This window comes from Arvicanthis niloticus, chromosome 1 (genome assembly GCF_011762505.2).
Source record: "Arvicanthis niloticus isolate mArvNil1 chromosome 1, mArvNil1.pat.X, whole genome shotgun sequence".
In the NCBI taxonomy this organism is placed as follows: Eukaryota; Metazoa; Chordata; class Mammalia; order Rodentia; family Muridae; genus Arvicanthis; species Arvicanthis niloticus.
Window position 1 is genome coordinate 31,065,556 of NC_047658.1, and position 20,259 is coordinate 31,085,814.

Here is a 20,259-nt window from a genome sequence, read left to right on the forward strand (position 1 = left end):
TTTTATGAATCACAGTGGATTCAGGTTTCAAAAGAAAACGCCTGTCAAAAGACAATCTGCTTGGCAGGCATTTAATTAAATTAATGTTTGGAAAGTGAACTTTAGAAAGAGGCTAAAGAAACACAGGGAAAAAAATGAGAAGGAAGTGGTTCCATGGCAACAGAGAAAATGTCAACTAATCCACATGGGCAAATTTCCTTTGAAATGAAAATTGTTGGAATATTGGCTCAATTTTTGTCCCTTTGGGAAGACATTGTATGGTGTTTGGCTATGCTGGAGATATACTGACTACTTCTTTCTCAGTAATCAACGATCAGTCCCTTGATTCTCCAGTGTCATAAGAAATAGAGAACTGAGAACAGGCTGAAAATTTTTGGTTGAGATCCTGTAACTCCTCACTTTTTGAGCAACCAAGATGTAGACCCCATATTTAGGAGTGAGTTATCCTTTTCTTTACATGGAGAGTAGCTCATATTAATGTGAGTAGGAGTTGTCAGTGTTCTAAAAAATTCCTTTACCCTTGTAAACTTATAGATCTACATGGCAGAACTTACAATTGAAACTCTCTTGGTGTGTTTGGTTATTATATTTATCCCCTAAACTCAAGCACTTAAGTTTGGTTGAGACTTGGTCACAGGCTAATACATGAAGGCACAGGCCATTTCTAAGGAAAAATATTAGCCCAGATGATTCCACTTACCAGTCATCTGTGACTTCTTCAGCTCCAAGAGGGCATGCCAGATGACTGCAAAACACCAGAAAAGACAGAGGCATGAGCAATGTTGATGCCATGCAAACTTGTACACAAATTGAGTATGAGACAAAGTGATTGTTGGGAAGCAGTGTTTGCCAACAAAGGAGGACAAGGATTTTGAATATTTCTTATCAGGGGACAAAGGGGAAGGCCATCTGAGAACTTCAGGCAAGTCTCCTAAAAGGTGTCCAAAGAGTTGAAGGACCTCATGTAATTCTGTTTTCCCCGGTGGGCCTCAGGGTACACCTAGATGATTATTTTGATGTCATCACCTCTCTTCATGACAATCTGTTGTCATCATTGACCCATGGTAAGAAACAAGACAGCAACTTATGATTATATATCACCCAAGCCCAGCTCTTACCTGGAAGGCCAACACTGCCTCAGAGTTAGAAATTTGCATATGGAAGTGGAGAATGCTGCAGTTTAGAGCCATCTTCCAATTATGCGAGGGAATGCTTCCTTGTAAGTTTGAAAAATGTTTTTTCTAAACTAGAAAAGATCATGCAATCAAGGAAGTAGTTTGCCAATCTTTACTTAAAAATGTAAGGTGAAAAAATTTAAGGACTCTAATGGAATAATGCCATTTACCAGATTCCAGAGTTTCAGAATCCTGCAAAGAGTCACAGGCACAGAGTATAGATACAAATGTTTTCTCACAATATTTCTCTACTGCCTCTTATGTACGGTCAGGGCCAGCACCCACAAGATTTTTTTTTTTTTTTTTTTTGGCTAATTTCCAGGAATGTCACTGAATCCACAGAGTAGCAATGTATTTCAACACAGACTTACTGCTTACTCTAGAAAAAACATGCATTTCACATATAAAATTTGCCTCACTTCTGTGGAAATGCCAACATTCTGCTTCACCTCCCCCAAGTGATTTAAATAGGACAATAAACATGCAATTACATATCGGTTTTAGACTTTGTTTGAAGGTACCTGTGTGTTCCTCATTCAATTGCAAAGACAGGATAATTCCTCTACAAGGTCTAACCTGAATTTTTAAAGTCATTGGGCAATACTGTTATTTTAATACTGCAGAGAGTTGGAGGCACAGTAGATAGTGACAAATGTTCTGTCACTGATCCATTTGTGTTCAATAGATTGCAATAACACTAAGCTGAAAAGCTGAGCCTAGTAACTGAGTTCAAATTGATCAAGTTGGTATGAATCATAGGGGCTTCAGGTTCCATAAGAAAATGCCTATCAAAAGAAAACCTGCTAGGCAGGCATTTTTTTTAGATTAATGTTTAAGAAGTGAAGTTTAGAAAGAGGCTAAACAAACACAGGGAAAAATTGAGAAGGAAGTGGTTCCATGGCAACAGAGAAAATGTCAATAGTATCCACATGGGCAAATTTCCTTTGTTATGAGAATTGTTGTAATATTGGCTCAATTTTTGGCCCACTGGTAGGACATCCTGCGTTGTTTGGCAATGTTGGAGATTTATAGACTACTTCTGTCTCAGTAATCAAGGCTCTGTTCCTTGATTCCCGGGTGTCATAAGAAAAAGTGAACTTGGAACAGGCTGAAAATTTTCTGTTGATATCCTGTACCTCCTCACTATTTGAGCAACCAAGATGGAGTCCCCATGTCCAGGAGTGAGTTTTCCCCTTCTTTTAATGAATAGTAGCTCATATTAACATGGGTAGGAATTTTTGGTGTTTAAGAAAATTTCTTTCTACTGGGCAGAATTCACTCAGAATTGACATTGACTTGGCATGTTTGGTTTTGTTTTTTTTTCCTAAACTGAAGTACTTGAGTTTGGCAGAGACTTAGTCAGTGGCCAATACATGAAGTCACAGGCCATTTCTAACAGAACACGTTAGCACAGATGACTCTACTTACCTGATAAATGTGACTACCTTGGCTTCAAAAGGGCATGTCAGATGAATGAAAAACACTGAAAAAGACAGGGACATTAGCAATGGTGCTGCCATCTAGACTTTTACACAATTTCAGTATGAGACTAGGTGATTGATGGCAAGCAGTGTTTCCCAACAAAGCAGCACAAGGAGTTTGAATACTTCTTATCCTGGTAGAAAGTACAAGGGCACCTAAGAACTTCAGGCAAGTCTCCAAAAAGTTTTCCAAAGAGTTAAAGGACATCTCGTAACCCTGTCCTCTTGGGTGGGCTTCAGCATACACCTAGATGATTATTTTGATGTCATCACATCTCTCCATGATATTGGGCTGTAATTATTGACCCACACCAAGGCACAACACAGCAACTTTTAGTTTTATATCACCTAAACCCTGCTCTTACCTGGCCTGCAAACACTGCCTCAGAGTCAGAAATGGGCACATGGTAGAAGAGAGGGCTGCAGGGTAAAATGGTCTTTCAAAGATGCAAGTAAAACCTTCCTTCAATGTTTGGAGAATGTCTTCCCTAAAGCAGGAAAGAGCAAGCAGTTAAGGCACTTATATGCTATTCTTTACTTAAAAATTTAAGGTGCAACAAATTGTATAAGAAATTTCATAGAATAATTCCACTGTCCAGATTCCAGAATCTCAGAATTCTGCACCAAGTCATGGACACAGTGGATAGTGACAAATGGTCTCTTGCAATTCTTCTCTACTACCTCTCCTGTACTACCAGGCCCAGCACCCACAAGTGGTTTTGACTACTTTGCTTGGAAGGTCACTGAAAGCACAAAGTACAAATATATTCCAAGACAGACTTACTGCTCACTCTAGAAACAACAGCTAGTTCCCATATGACTTTTAACTTACCTTTGTGGAGGTGCCAATACTTTTCTTGAGCTCCCCAAGTGATATAAATAGGACAATAAACAGAAAATTACATATAGGTTTAAGTGTCTGTTTGAAGGCACCTCATTCAATTTCAAAGGCAGGATCATTTCTCTGCAGAATCTAACCTGAATTTTTAAAGTCATTAGGCAATACTCTTAGTTGAATTTCTCACAATTGGAGTTACAGGAAATAATGTCCAAAGTTCTGCCATGGATCCATTTGTGTTAATATTAAATTGATTTCAATGTCACTTAACTGAAAAGGTGACCCTAGTTCATGAGTCCAAATTGATCAAAGTTGTCAAGAATCAAAGTGGTCTCAGGTTTTGTAAGACAGGTTCTGCACTAAGACAACTTCCTAGGCAGGAGATTATTTTTTTAATTGATGATTGGGACATGAAGTTTAATAAGAGGAGAGAAAAACACTGGGTAGTAAGTGGTTTTATGTAGACCCAGAAAATGTCACCTAATCCACATGGGCAAATTCCATTTGGAATGAGAATTTTTGGAATATTTGCTCAATGTTTGACCCTTTGGGAAGACATCATATGGTGGTTGGTAATGTCAGAGGTTTACAGACTACTTCTGTCTCAATAATCAAGGCTCTGTACCTTGGTTCTCTAGCGTAATGTGCTATATAGAATTGTGAACCCGCTTGGAAGCCTCTGTTGAGTTCCTGTAACTCCTCACCATATGAGCAAGCAAGATGGAAACCTTATGATCAGGAATGAGTTATCCTCTTCTTTTCATGAAGAGTATCTCATAATAATGTAGTAAGTATTTTTAGGATTTAAGATACTTCTTTTACTCCTTGTAAATCTGTAGCTCAGCATGGCAGCATATACTGTCAATCAACCCTCAGTTTAGGTGTTTGGTTACTATTTTTAAAAAAAAAATTAAAAATCTTTAAAATGGCTTATATTTGAAGACCAAAACATGAAGGCACAGGCCTTTTCTCAGGGAAGCCATTAGCCATGATCATTCCATTTACATGAGATATGTAATTTTTTTGGCTCTAAGAGATCATGTCAGAGAACTGCCATACAACAAAAACATAAGGACCTTGAGCAATGGGTGGGATTCACTGAATTTCCACAAGTAGAATGTGAGACTAGGTACGTTTTGGCGAGTAGTGTTTGCCTGCATAGTAGAACAAGGATAGTCCAGGTTTTTTATTGGGGGAAGCGGGCCAATGACATCTGTGGACCTCAGGAATGTCTCCCAAGATATCCTCAAAGAGTAAAATGATCACTTGTAACACTGTCCTGGTTGAACCTTGGCATACACCTAGAGCATCATTTTTATGTTATCACATTTATTCATGACATTGGGTTGTCATCATTGATGCAGGCCTAGACTGACCACAGCTACCTATGCTTTTATATCACCAAAACCCAGTGCTTACCTAGCCTGCCAACAGTACCTCAAAGTTAAAAATGTTCACATGTAAGTGAAGATTGCTGCAGGGTAGAAAGGTCCTCCAGGGATGCAATGGAGACCTGGCTTGTAAGTTTCAAGAATGTCTATCCTAAAGGAGGAAAGTGCAAGCTGTAAAGGTATTTGCTTGCCCTTCCTTATTTAGAAATTCAAGGTGAGATAAATTTTGTAATGACTCTCAATAAATAGTGCCATTGAGCAGATTTCCTCTTGGAAATGCCTCTTCTAACCTTGATTGCTCAGTACCCACAAGTTTCCTTTGCTACTGTGTTAGGAAGGTCAATAAAACTACAGGTTTAACCTATAAATTTTAACCTGCATGTTTAAACTCAGTGGGCTTTGTTGTTATGTTAATTCTGCAGAGTTGGTGGAACAAGGGATAGTTACCAATGTTCTAACATAGTTCCATTTGTTTTAATGTGAGATTGATTGCCATGTTACTAAACTGAGAAGGTGACTTATGCCCCTGTGTCCAGTTTGGGCCATGTTGTCGTGAATCACAGTGTCATTTTTTTCTCACAACTCCAGACCTGTCCTGAAACAACCTCCTAGGCTAAAATTAACTATAGTAAGAGCAGAAAGAAATAGTGCAAAGAAAATTTGGAAGGAAGTTGGACCATAGGCAACACAGAAAATTGCTTATCATCCACATGGGCAACTTCCTTGTAGAATGAGAATTTTTGGAATATTTGCTTTGGGGAAAACATCATGTTGTGCCGGCAATTGTGGAGATTTATACTAGTTATTTCTTACTTATCAAGGGTCTGTCACTTGGGTTTCCAGTGACATGGGCAATTGGGAGATCAGAACAGGCTTGGAAGCCTGTGTTGAGGTTCTGTAAATCCTCTCCATGTAAGCCACAAAGATGGAGACACCAATAAATGGAATATGTTATCCTCTTCAGTTCATGACAAGTAGCTCATATTTATGTGGGTATAATATTATCATAAATTAGAAAATTTTCTTTACCCTCTTTAAATCTCTATATATACATGAAGAAACATACTCAGAATTGAGCCTTGGTTGGTGTGTTTTTTTCTTTTTTCATTTTTTTCTAAAATCAAACATTTAGATTGACTGAGATTTGGAGTCCAAAATATAAATGCATATATCATTTGTAAGGGAATCCTTTACCAGTAATATTCTTACTTTTGAGATCTGTGATTGTTTTAGGATCCAAGAGAGAATGCCAGATGACTGCAAGGACAAATAATTCCAGGATCATAAGCAATGGGTGGGCCTCCCAGTCTTGCTCACAACAGATCCTGATACTGTTTGTTGATAAGCAGTGTTTGCCAACAAAGTTGCACCAAGAGTGTCCAGGTTTTCTCTCATGTGAATCAGCCCTTTTGTGGGATGTTTTGTTATTTTTTTCTAAAATCAAAAATGTTTTACAGGTTGAAATTTAAAGGCCAAAATGTGGAGTCACAATTCATTTCTAAAGACCCTCTTGGCCATGATCTTTCCATTTACTTTTGTGAATTTCCATGCTCCAAGAAGGCATATCAGATTAACAGAAGACACCATAAAATAAAGGGTCATGACATATTGTTGGGTATTTCAAACTTGCAGTCACATACAATGTCAGACCAGGTGTTTGTTGGCATTCAGTATTTGCCAACAAAGTGTACCAGGCGTGTCCAGTTTTTCTTTCTTGGGAATCAGGACAAAGGTATCTGAGGATCTAAAGAAAGCGCCCCCTCAAAAGGACTACAAAGACATTTTGCAACCCTGAACCCCTGTGTCAGTCTCAAAGTAATCCTACTGAGCATTATTTTTATGTCATTAACTCTTTTCATGACATTAGGCTGTCATCATTTACCCAAGCCTAGACAAAACCTATGCTTTTACATCACCTAATGTTATCACTTACCTGGCTTTTCAACACTGCCCCGAATTAGAAATGGTCACATGTAAGTAGAGAGGGCTACAGTGTAGAAAACTCTCCCAGGGATACAAGAAAAGACTTGCTTGAATCTTTCAAGAATGTACTCTCTAAAGAAGGAAAGGACAAGCTGTCAAAGCATTTTTTTGTCCTTCTTTTCTTAATAATCTACAGTCACAATATTTTTAAGAGCTATACACAGATACTGTCATTGATCAAAATTCCATTGCAACTGTATCTTCTATCCACTATGACCAATATCTTACAGATATTGAGCACACTATTTGCATGATCAATAAAATTACAAAAGACTATTACACCCCAACAAACACTTGCTGCTTCCTTCTGAAGTAATAACCAGATCACACCTGTCCTTTGTCCATCTATTGTGTATGGACCAACACTCAGCTTGATCTCCTCACATGATATAACCAGAATAACCAGACAACTACATACAGATTATAGAGACTGTTTGAATAGACTCTTGTATTTCTCATCCCAATTTCAAGGGAGGGATCATTCCTTTCTGAGTTCTAACCATTTGGTTGAACTCAGTGATGAATTCTGTTACTTTTATTCTTCAGAGTTTCTGGGGCACAAGCGAAACTGCCTAATGTTTTTCCATAGATTCATTTGTGTGAATGTTTATTGGATTGCCATGTCACTAAATTGAAAACATTACCAATGTTCCTGTGTCTAGGTCATTTTGTCACGCCTAATGTTACCAGATACCTTAATACTAGGATTTCAGTGATACAACCTCTTATTCAGGCATTTGTTTTACAATGTATGTTCAAGCAAATTTTTGTAAGAGCAGAAAGAATCTCCGTGAAGGAAATTCAGTAGGCAGAAGGACCCAAGATAACACAAAGAAATTCAATATGCCCTCATAGAGAATTTCCCTAAGGATGACATTAAAAAAAAATTCTCAAAGGTCTTCCTTTGGGAACACATCATGTGGAGATTGGCAATTTTGGAGACTTATACACTACATTTCCCTCAATTACCAATGCTCTGTTCCTGGTGTCCCTGTGTAATGAAAAATTGCAAACTTAAAAAAGGCTTGGATGCATGTGTTGAGTTCCTGTAATTCATCATCATGTAAGCAACAAAGATGGAGACACCAAGAATGGGAATGTATCATCACCTTGTGTCTATAGCAAATAGCTCATGATTATGTGTGTGAAAATTATCTGGAGTTAGGGATTTTTTTTTATCATCTTTAAACCTGTAGCTGTATATTTCAGAACATACTGAGAATTGGCCCTCAGCTGTTTGTTGGTTGTTTTATTTTCTTAAAATTATAATTTTAGAAGGGCTGAGATCCAGAATCTCAAAAAGAAAACATTTCTAAGGGACACCGTTAGCCATGATCTTTCCTAAGCATCCAGAACCCAGAAAGATTCTTAGCTACAGTGTATGTAAGGCCAGTAAAAACACAAAGGACCAATTCAGTCCAACCAAGCATCAATACTACCTTTTAAAGGAGTAGCCAGATCACATCTGTCGCTAGGCTAACCATTATGTAGGGACCAACACTCTGGTCAGCACCTGAACTGAGATGGACTTAACAATAACACAGCATTAGGTATAGATGTTTAGATGTTTAGATTAGGTATAGATGTATAGATGTTCAGGTATAGTCTGTTTAAATAGATCTCTGTTTTTCTCATTCAGGTAGGTAGAGAGTGATCATTCCTCTCAGAGGTCTAAAATGCATGTTGATATCTCATGATGATTAATGGAGAATTTTTACTGCAGTGTATCAGAATCTTCATCAGATTCATGGGAACCTTTTTTGACTATTTTAAGAAAGTTTTCTTTAATGAATGAAAGAGCAAGCATTTGATGCCATTGTTTGCCCTTCTTTTCATAAAATTAAAGTCAGTGAATCTGTATAATGGCATTACAGCGATAATGCCATTAATCAGTGTCCCTATTGTAGAAGCTTCTTCTGTTTTATTGGCCCCAGCACAAAATTTGTCCATTGCTACCACAATTTTCATGTCAGATGACATATTGATCTGTACTTAGACTCATTTTTGTCTCATTACATAATAATCAGTTCATATCTATCATTAACCTACATGTTGTATGGGGACCCACTTTCAGGTTTGCTTCTAGAGTAAAATGGACTGGGCAAGGCAAGACCAACTAGACACATATTTAGAAAGTGGTTGGAATTGAAGTATGTGATCCTCAGGTGAATAGGAATAGACCAATCATTTTTATACAAGGCCAAACCTAAAAGTTGGATCTCAGTAGTGGATAGTTTCTTAAAGTCTGCAGTCTTATGAACTTGTAGACAGTTAACAAAGTACTGTCAATGAGGCAGTTCTATTGAGATTAAATAGTTTCCCATGTAGATACATTGAATGTGTGACTTATGTTCCTGTGTCTAGTATATGCCATGTTATTGCTTCTGTAGTACTAGGATCCACATGCTTGTTTGTCCTGATATTACCCCCTGTGTAGGCGTTTGTATTATAATGGATTGTGGATGGATCATTCAATAAGAATAATGAAAGATAAATTGTGAAAGATATTGTAAATGTAGGAATGACACAGGACAATACCTGAATTTTATACTTATCCATATATCCAATATTTATGAGAAGTGATAATTAAAAAAAAATGCTCAAATATTTGTCTATTGGAACCACTTTATGTGGAGCTTCACCATGTTGGAAATTTAAAGCCTTCTTTTTTCTCTCATTGTGGGTGTCATGGGAAGCAGTGCCTTCAGAACATGAAAGAAATAATGTGTTGAGCTCCTATCACCTCTAAGTGTAAAAGCAACAATGATGGAGATTCTATGTATAATGTTTTTTATTAATTTCGGTCCATGAATACTAGTTTATGGCTATGTCTGTAGAACATATTGAGAATGAGGAAAATACAATTTTCCTCCATTAATCTTTGGATCAACAGGGCTTAGAATCGACTATGAGGTAGACTGATAGATTTCTAAAATCAATAATTTTAGACAGGCTGAGATTCTGATTCTAAAATTTGAAGGTACACGTTTTTTGAAGGTATGTTTTAGCCGTGATCTTTCTACTTACCAAATATATGTGTTACTCAGGACTATAAGAGGGCATACCTTATAACTTCAAAATACTAGAGCAGAAAGTGTCATGAGCAATGGGTTTCCCTGAAGCCACTTTCACAATAGTAGAATGCCACACAAAGTACTTCTTGAGCCAGGATTCTATAAATTTTCAATACTAGGAAACAGGAAAAGAGCATTTAGGTCTTCAGGATTGTACCCCAAGATTGTCTCAAAGAGATACATGCCACCTTTTATCCCAGTCTTCCTGATTGTGCCTCAGTGTTATCCTATTAAGCATGATTTCAATGTTATCATTTCTTTCATCACATTGGGTTGTCATCATTGACTAAGGCCTTCACTGAGCACTGCTACCCATATCCCTGCCTTTATATCACCTAATACCATTTCTTGCCAGGCCTACCAAGCAGAGTTAAGAATTAAGACATTAAGGAGAGAGAGCTGAAGAGTACTAAGATTTTCTGTGGATAAGTTGGAAGCCTTATTGATTATTTAACTAAGGTCTTTAGGAAAGAACATGCTATGAAGCTAATTTTTTGCCACTTCTTTCAAAAAATTTAACTCAGTGAAATTTTATAAGTGCTCTATAGGGATAATGCCACTGAAAAGAATACCCCATGCAGCTACCTCTTCTTTGGTACTGAGCCCAGCCAAATAAGGTTTCCTGGCTACTGTGTTAATCAGATCAAGGTAAGCACTAGAGACCAATACACACACATTAAGCCTCACTGCTTTCTCTTGAAGCACTAACCAGGTCTCATCAGTTATTATTATTTTTATTGTATAGGGACTTTGTTTTTTGTTGTGCTCCTAGACGAGATGGATGTTGCAAGTGAAGAGCAACTAGACAGATTTTTAAAGTACATTTGAATGGGCCTACATGCACCTCACATAAATTCTCATTTCTCTCCAAAGTCCAAGCTGCATTTTGAAACTAATTGGTATACACAGGTTCTTGACTACTGTAGAGCATCATGTGCAAAGTAAGCCATGAGCAATGTTCTCACATGTTAGCTGCTGCCTTGACATGAATTAGTTTCCCATGTCAAATCTTTTACAATGTGACCAAAGTTCCAGAGTCTAGTACAAAATACCTTGTACCTGTAACATTGGGATACATAAGACTATGCTTCCTGTGATAAGACCTTTGTAGGCATTTGATTTTTGATACATTGTCAAGTTACAATTCCTATGAGTGGGATGAAAATATTTGAAGAAAATTGGGAAAAAAGAAGAAACACAGAACAACAGAGATGGAGATTGCAAGGACAATATAATGTGTTAGCCCTTTCTGTGCATAAATATTAGTTCATTGCTATGTAAGAACATTTGGGAGCAAGGAAATTTCATTTCTTTATATAAACCCATGGGTATGTATTATAGAACATAACAAGATTCTGAATTGAAAGGGAGTCACATGTCCTTTTTATAAAAAGCAGTCAGCGATCATCTTACCATTTCTCAGAAAGATATGTGGTTGAGGTTGCAAGAGGGTGTGACACATGCCTGCAAGACAGAAAAAGGGGATTGGCCATAAAAAAGCAGTACACCTCACAGACTTACACACCAGTAGACAAGTTCTCTATTATGGTACATACAGTGCTTGCCAACAAAGATGTGTCAGGATTGTACAGGATTTCCAATGTTAAACAGCATGAGGGCATATTAGAAATTCACCAATGTCTCTCTTGAGATCTGCTATTAGAAAACTGCCTCCTTTTATCTCTATACCTCTAGCTGGGCCACACTGTAATGCTCTGAGCATTATTTTTATGACATCACCACTCTTTATGACATTGGTGTCATCATCGACCCAGGCCTAGAGACAGCACTGCTATTCAAGATGTTAGATCCTCTAACACCATTGCTTCCCAGTGCTGCCAATACTACCACAGAATTAGAAACAGACATGTTTAATACAGAGCAATCTCCACAGAAATAACATAAAGCCAGAAATTTAAGGGAACCCTTCCTTGATTCTTTAAATGAAATTCTTCTTTAATGGGGAAAAGAACATGCTGCCAAAATACCTGTTCGTTCTTTGTTCTGTAAAAAAAAATTAAAGTTCTTGAAATTTTTTAAGAGCTCATTACAGGGATAATACCATTGAGAGGAATAAACCTTGCCACTGCGTCTTCTATTGTACTATTCCCAGCACAAATAAGGTTTCAAAGCTTTCATGTTAATGAGGTCAAGGTTAGCACAAAAGATACAGTGTTACACATTAAGCCTGGGGCTTTCTCTTTGATTCTAGAGAGCTAACATTTGTCTTTTACCTATCCATTGAGCAAGGACTGAATTTAAATTTTAACACCCACAATGAGCTAGACTGGCCAAATAAAGAGCCACTGGCCATCAATTTCAGAGTCCATTTCAATTGACCTAGGTGCTCCTCAAATAAATTGAAAGAGAGGGATCATTTCTCTTCATAGTATAACATGCACGTTCAATCAGAACAGATGTTGGTGTTCATTGACCACTTACAATCTTCATGAGTAGAATAGAGAGTAAACCATGATCTCTCATAAAGGCCTTTGCATTAATGTGAATCAGTTTGCCTTTTTGCTACATTATGAAGTGACCAGTGTACAGGAGTCTAGTATAGGCTATAATGTTGGGCCTCGATAGACTCAGGTCAATAAGAATAAGCCTGCCCTCATTATATTTCTTAAGTTGTCATTCATGCCCTGATCATTTATAGAAGGATCATTCAATAAGAGGAGGAAGAATGTGAAAGAAATTGGAAAGGAAGAAGAGTCACAGGACTCACCAGAGACTATGAAAGCTAGAAGATGCTGGGCAGATGAGAACACAAATCTCATATTTAATTTTTTGTTTCATTCTGCAAATATCAATACTGGAGTTAGTTCTGAGATATGTGTTTCCTTATCCTCTTTCAATGTAGTGTTCCTGTTCTTCTTTCTAAATAGAAACCACAGGTGACCCTACATCAATACACCTAAAAATACCTAATAAGCTCAAATGAAAAAAGGGATAACAGTTTGTTTAATTTTTATTTTTGACTTATGATTACCTGTCTCTGTATCATAAATTCCTGATAAATTTATTTTCCTGAAATTACACATTTGCAGTTTCAGGGATTTATAAATGGGAAAAGATTACATATAAAACTTCTTCATTTTCTAATTCTGTAAGTCATTTTACTCTTAAGTTTTTTACTTATTTCTTTCTTCTCCTTCTCTTCTTCCCCCTCCTCCTTCTCCTCCTTCTTCTCCTTCTCCTCGTCTCTTCTTCCTCCTCATCCTTCTCATTCTCATTCTTCTTCTGCTTCTTCTTTTTCTTCTTCTGCTTTTTTCTTCTACTTCTTCTTATTATTAAATATTTTTTTTACAGTCCAGTTGTTATCTTATTTCTAGTCCACCCTCTGACAGTGCCTAATCCCATTCCTCCTCCCCTGTCTCCAAAAGGATGTCTGGAGTCCACTAGACTTCCCCATTCCCTGGGGCCTTAAGTCTCTCGAGGGTTAGGTGCATCTTGGTAAAAATAAAATGCATTTATCACCTGAATTCTAGCATAAAAAACTTTTATAACTTCCAGAAAATAATTAGAGGACACAAGTTGAATGAAATGGGAATTACAAAAGAGTGAAAACACAGTGGTACCATTCTGAAAATACATGCCTATATAACTCTGACAGGACAAGTGCCTATGCATTATTTATTTGTGTTTTATATAACCACATCATGGACACATATTTGTTTTCCCTCTCATCACTTGAGTACAGAACTTGGCAACATAGAAAATATAATTAATTATTTGGATCTTAAGGAGAAAGGAAATAGTGATTCTATAAATGTACTGTACTGAAATGTACTGAAACCCTCAATGACAAAAACAACGATGACAAAAAGCTGTACATTTTAGTTGGAGAGTAAAGTCAATACTGCATACTACATAACACTGAGATGTTTTATGATCAATAAAGTTTGCTGAATTCATTTCACCACATGGAATTTCTGATGAAATTTCTTTTTTTTCTTTCTAATTTTCTGTAAAGCAGTCAGTCAAAGGACACTAAATAGTGCTAGAAAATACAGAGGTGCTATCATAGGAAGGATTATGGAAATTGTATTCAAACAGAGAATGTGTACCAGATGTTTCCCTTTTAAATTTTGTTCCTGTCATCATGATCATCAGAGTATATAAAAAAGTTGATACATTTTTCTAACCATGATATTCTTTGGAAAATATTAAATTTTCTTCATGTATCATCTGGTTCCTTCAGTCATAACACATTCTGTGTTTATTTTGTCAGCTTATGATTCTTTGATGACTTGCATTTTCATAATGGTATAAAGTGTGAAATCAAAGATTCACTTTCAAACTCAGATAGGACTCTATGTCTTCTGGTGTCATCATGCATGAGCCATTTTTGTTTCATATATATATATATATATATATATATATATATATATATATATATATATGTAAATGAGCTGTTATCCTTTAATTCCTTGTATTTTTTGACAATTTTCTATTGAAAATATTGTATACCACTACACGGCTTGGACAACATACCCTCTTCTATTTCACCTACATCATCTTTAATTTGCATATGAGTTCATTCTATGCTTCATATTAAGGGTCTTAAAACCATTCTCTGATTACTTCCTCAAAGAAAATATGAAGTGTGTTTGCTTTGATTTAATTTTGATTATCTGGTAATATTCTAAAGGCAATGCATGGGGCTCTAGGATTTACTTAGTTGAAAATCTAGGTGTGAGTGATTCATTATTTATGTTCATTGAGAATCTACTCACTCAACTTGTGACTCGTTTGTTTATCTCGGGTGTCTGATTAAAGTCTGATTGTTTTAAGTATGTTGGGGTTTCTAAATTTTTTTTAATCAAATCTCAATGAATGTACTCAGCTTTCAAATAAAAACACGTTCAATAAAAATGAAGCACACAGTTTACACAAAACAGGTCAAGATTGATATAGGTTTAATGAAAATAATCCCAATGCATAGATATTATATGAAGAAGAAATTATGATGCTAAGAAGGTTTTGATCATTTAGCACATTATAAATCTTTTCATGCATGGTTTCCATGGAAGATGGTTATTAGTATCCACTGATATGTTTGTTTTCTTGAAACCCAATGAGGCAAGTATTCACTAATATAAAAGAAAGGCTCCTCACATCACATTCAATAGCCATATACTGATGGAAAACACAGCAAAAAGGAAAGGCATGATTCTAGAGAATACTCAGTGTAAAGGCTTATGGCCTTACCATCTGTTCCTTACACTTTATCACTGTCAACAGAGAAAACTTGATTCTGTTGCTACTAAACATGTAAGTATATTTTTCAGTGTTAATACAGTTTTTATTTCATTTTTTCAGAATCTGAATTTTTCTGACATTTACTTTTGTGCACTGTACTATTTTTACAGTGCTCTTCAGATTTTAAAAAATGTAGCAAGTTTAGGGCATATTTGGGCAATAGTGAGGATATACATTTCTCAACAACTAGGATATTAAAGCCAGATAACACTGTTATATAATAATAATAAAAATAAGAGTGCCACCCAGGCTCATACATCTTCATTTATCTTATCTGAACACATCCTGTCTGTAACTCACATTGCTATTTGTATGAAGCACTGACCATTCTCAGAGTGTTGTAATCATCAATCTAGCCAAGCCCTCACTCAACCCTTGAATATTTCCACAGATAAGAAAATTTGTCTTCTTATCCATAAAAAGGAAGAATTTTCTCTGCACAGAGCTACTAACTCAGATCCAGAATGAAACAATTGCCATCTGTTTGTTAATAAAAATCAGAAATACAAAAGTATATCAAAATGTTGTATTATGAAATGATTACAACTAATAAAACACCAACTTCATTTGAGTTATCTTTCTGTCTTAAAATATGTTGTTTTACATAAAATGAAACTATTGTTAATGCTTGGAAATGCCAGGAATTCTTTCTAAAATGTGTTTTATTCAACATCCCATGTTAGGCTATGATAGTATCATATTTATCAATACCATATATGGTTGAATCCTCTACCCCTTCTGTAAGGACAAAAGTACAGTCTACAGATTGATAAAGCATCTTCCCTGACCCTACATTCAACAGATGGCAAATATCCAAAATATATAAAGAATTCAAAAAATTACAAATCAGCAAAACTAATAACCTACTTTTAAAATGTTGTACAGCACTAAACAGGGTTGTCAACAGAAGAATCTATAATATTCAATAAGCACTTAAAGAAATGTTCAAAATTTTTAGTCATCAGAGGAATGCAAATCAAAATGACCTATTATTCCATTTTACACCTTGAAAATGGCATCATCATGATCATGATCATCATCATCATCATAACATCATAATAGTAAATCTCAAGTTGAAGCACATGATGATGAGTCTGGTGAACAATGAGAACACTCCTCTATTGATGGTGGGAGTGCAAACTTAAACAACCACTTTTGAAATCAATTTGGTGGTATCACAGAAGACTGGGAATGTGGACAGGCTAGATGTCCATCAACTGATGATTGATTTGATCTAAACAGAAAAATTTCAATAGATTAAATTCAAATTGCTGAGAAACACTTAAAGAAATGCTAAACATCCTTAGCCAAAGGGTAAATATAAAACAAAACTACTTTGAGATATAATCTAGCACCTATCAGAATTGCTAAGATTAATAATACAACTGACACTTCATAATGGCAAAAATGTAAAGAAAGGGAAACTCTTCTCCATTTCTGGTGGGAGTGAAAAATTGTACAACCACTGTGGACATCAGTGTGGAACTTTTTCAAAAAATAGAATTTGATGTACCTTGAGACCCAGATTACTACCTTTGGTCATGTCCCCAAAATATACTCCATCATACAAGAGTGCACTTGCTCAACCATGTTAATTGTAGTTCTATTCATAATAGCCACAAATTATAAATAACCTAATCATCCTTCAAGAAAAGAATCCATTTGGAAAATCTGGCACATTTATGCAATTGAATATTCAGATTTTTAAAATGATATGGAAATTGAAAACAATAGAAATAGAAAAGAAGTGAAAACAGGATTCATTGAGAGAATTAGAAATAGGGGAGTTACTAAGAGCATTTGAGGGGCAGTATGGAGATTTAGCATAGTATAAATTTCACATAACTCATGAAGATGTTCCTAATGAATTTTCTAATAATGAGGAAGATAGAACAGAACTCCTACTAGCCACCTCAAATGAAGCTTCTCCTCAAATGAAGCTTCCAGTGAAAGAACAGGTTTTCTTCCAGTTGAGTTGTTAGCTAAAGAGTCCAATGGAAATCCCAAACAACATAAGGTGTATCCAAGATGCTCTCTACTAATTGATGGCAAGGCCCCATTGCTGAAGACAAGATGTGGACAACACATTGAACATGGGAATGTTATGATTGTGCCAACATAGATACTTTGCCCCCATCTTCTAGTGTCTATGAACTGAAAAGTTACACTGCATGTTTCTTAAAGATAAAGCAAACATTAAAAACAAACCGAATTATAAAACTTTAAATGTACAATCTATACAGCCTGCAAAATATGCTTGTAAAATGGTGGCACAAACCTTATGAGAGTAGGCAACAAATATTTGATTTGGTTTAATGCAAACTCCATGAAATACAAACCATACATGGCACTTCCTGAGTAACCAAAAACTAGAGTATATACAGCCAAGGGATGTAAGAAAACATCAAATAGTACTTGTGTGAAAATTATAATAACAAAAATTGATCATGTATTACCATAGACTGTTACTTTTTAGCCATCTTCAACGAGGCTTCCTCCTTCAGCAGATGAGAACAAACAGAAAGACATCCTATTACACAAAAAGTCCTTAAATCACACATCTCTAAATGAGATATCACCATCAAATTTCTCGCTTGAGCTCAGCAAACTCCAGAGAAGGTAGAAAGGAGTAGAGGTGACAGAGAAAACATAAGATTCCAGAAGAAGAAATCCCTCTAAAACAACGTAATACAGCTTATATGAAATCACAGAGACTGATGGAATTATAACAGGATGTATACAGGTTTGTTCCAGGTCCTCAGCATATGTAGCATAGCTTTTGTTTTAGTACAAGTATGAGACTCTTGAATATATAAAAGAGTGCATCTCTGATTTTTGTACCTTTTGGGGAGTTCTTTTTATTTTTCTGTGTTGTCTTGTCTTGTTCAAATTTGTTAACTTTTTAGCTTTATGTTATTACATTTTATTTTGTTATGTGTGCATGTTCAGAAATACAAAGAAAACATGCTGAGTTAATCATAAGACACAAGCCAGTAAGCAACACTCCTCCATTGTCTCTGTTTCTGTCTCTGACTCTAGTTTCCTGCCCTGAGATCCTATTCTAACTTAACTCAGTTTTCAACTTTGTTCAGTACATGTAAGATAAAATAAACTATCTCCTCCCCCACCATATAAATGTGGGGTGTGTGTGTGTGTGTGTGTGTGTAGTGGGAAAATAGACCATACCAAAAAACTTTCTAATGTAAAGTGGGTATGAGAAACTCACACTTGAGACAGTAGTTGCCTCCCTGCTCCCTGCCATATTCCTGAACTGGAACACATGCCACTCTTTTCATATTGGTCAAGTAACCCAAAGTAGAGTTCTCCATGATAGTGAGGTACCTAAAGGCCCTGAGACTTCAACAAATAACCTTCTCTTCCCAAATATTCATTCAACCAAAATGTATTTAATCTCTGGTCCAACCTGAGAGGCTAGCACACATCCATTTTCCATGATGAACCACCAATAAACAGTTTGACACCAAAATACTGTCTCTTTCATTAAGAACCTATATGGGAATCATGAAGAAGATCTTTGCTTAGAGTACTACAGATTAAATCTCACATGGAAGGCCTATATGAGACCCCAGACAGCTGCCACATAGCTAAGGACAATCACTGATGAGCTAAACCAGAATTTATATTCTTTGCCACCCCAGCCCAAGCTAGTCTCCATCTTCAGCCTGTGGTCCTAACTCTATTCTCAATTCCTCATTACTCAGCACTGCCTGAATGTCAGGGATTTTGGAAGCTCCAGAATCTGGCCTCATCAAGTTCTGTGGACCCCGGACACTTCATTCCCAACTTGTCTCCAAGGTTCTCCATAAGTGACTGGAGGCACAGAAGACAGAGAACCCCAACTTTGGCTCCCACATTTTGGAATTTGTCTTCCCACCCCTGGAGCAGTGTGACAGTATTTCCCCAAAGACAAGCACCAGAAAGAAGCATGGGATAAATGGAGTCAAGCTTCCTGCATTTTGCCTCACTAGTAGCTGTGGTCAGTGTTCCCACAACTGGCAAATAGAATACAGACCCCACCCAGCTGAAATATGGCAACCCACTCAGACCCACATCGGAACTCCAGATTAAATAAGGACTGTGAATAAACTCTGACACACTTATTTAAAAGATTCAGTCTTCTCTCCCTTCCTCCCTTTTCCCTGTCTCCCTCCTTCCATCCTTCTCTTCTACCTTCTCTCTCTTTCTCATTCTCTCTTTTTCTCTTTCTTGTTCTCTCATTCTCTATCTATCTATCTATCTATCTATCTATCTATCTATCTATCTATCTATCTATCTATCTATCTCTATCTCAATCTCTTTGGCTCTCTTCACTTCTGACCCCTTTCTCACTTTCTTTTAATTTCTTCTACTCCCCTACTTTCTCTACACTTTATTGCTTTGTATTCTGTCCCTGACACCCCATCCCTTTTCCCCAGATCTTCTTTGCCCAGCTCCATGGTCAACTGCAAAGTGCTCCATGGTACTGATTTAAAAACAGACACACTCTCTTTTTCTTGCTCTGCCTCACCAAAGCTCCAGCGCTTCTGTTCCTTTAAATGCTGCCCCATTAACCCTGCCCTGCCAATATGGTGCAACCCATTCTCTATGCTTTTCTTTCTGCTCTACTTTTAGGGTATATGCCTTCTACCAATACAAGCCAAGAAAAAAGAAGGGAGAAGAGGGGAGACCTGCATGCTAGAGCGCATAGCCACTGTGTCATATAACAGGTCCCTCCTTCTTACACTTAGGCAAAAAGAGCCTGTCAGGCAAAAATAGATAAAAATCTTGGTGCTGAGAAACCATTAACCCAACACCTTTCATGCCTCTTTATTTAAATGCTTATTTTTCTCCCTAGCATTCATGGATTCCAACCAAAATTTGTCCTAAAATTTTTCAATTATTTAAAATTTCTTTTAAGGTTCAAAATTCATATTTTAACTACTCCCAAAGGAAAACCAACTATGCTGATAATTATTGTTTAATGCTTAATTAACAGCCAGTTTCCTTTAAAAAATTTGTTACTGCCTATTCTAGATACATAATTAACATATT

The 20,259-nt window shown here is 36.5% G+C and overlaps 1 long non-coding RNA gene and 6 other non-coding genes across 7 annotated transcripts in view; all 7 read right to left on the reverse strand.

Annotated features, from left to right (window-relative positions):
- LOC143443010 (uncharacterized) overlaps positions 1-11,408 on the reverse strand; it is a 13,111-nt gene extending 1,703 nt beyond the window's left edge. Inside the window, exons 1-6 of the long non-coding RNA XR_013111673.1 lie at positions 11,356-11,408; positions 9,934-10,057; positions 6,819-6,940; positions 3,022-3,144; positions 2,604-2,658; positions 701-745 (exon numbers count right to left, since the gene is read on the reverse strand). This is a non-coding gene — a long non-coding RNA (uncharacterized LOC143443010). The remainder of the gene's footprint in view (positions 1-700; positions 746-2,603; positions 2,659-3,021; positions 3,145-6,818; positions 6,941-9,933; positions 10,058-11,355) is intronic.
- LOC117700272 (small nucleolar RNA SNORD115) lies at positions 985-1,061 on the reverse strand. Its single transcript, XR_004605431.1, has one exon. It is a non-coding gene; the product is annotated as a small nucleolar RNA SNORD115 (small nucleolar RNA).
- LOC117700388 (small nucleolar RNA SNORD115) lies at positions 2,888-2,964 on the reverse strand. Its single transcript, XR_004605470.1, has one exon. It is a non-coding gene; the product is annotated as a small nucleolar RNA SNORD115 (small nucleolar RNA).
- Positions 4,780-4,856, reverse strand: LOC117700421 (small nucleolar RNA SNORD115). The gene has a single exon (XR_004605475.1). It is a non-coding gene; the product is annotated as a small nucleolar RNA SNORD115 (small nucleolar RNA).
- On the reverse strand, positions 6,691-6,769 carry LOC117700338 (small nucleolar RNA SNORD115). Its single transcript, XR_004605462.1, has one exon. It is a non-coding gene; the product is annotated as a small nucleolar RNA SNORD115 (small nucleolar RNA).
- Positions 10,154-10,231, reverse strand: LOC117700380 (small nucleolar RNA SNORD115). Its single transcript, XR_004605469.1, has one exon. It is a non-coding gene; the product is annotated as a small nucleolar RNA SNORD115 (small nucleolar RNA).
- A 231-nt stretch (positions 11,409-11,639) lies between the features above and the next one.
- On the reverse strand, positions 11,640-11,715 carry LOC117700333 (small nucleolar RNA SNORD115). Its single transcript, XR_004605459.1, has one exon. It is a non-coding gene; the product is annotated as a small nucleolar RNA SNORD115 (small nucleolar RNA).
- Between the last annotated feature and the right edge of the window lie 8,544 nt (positions 11,716-20,259).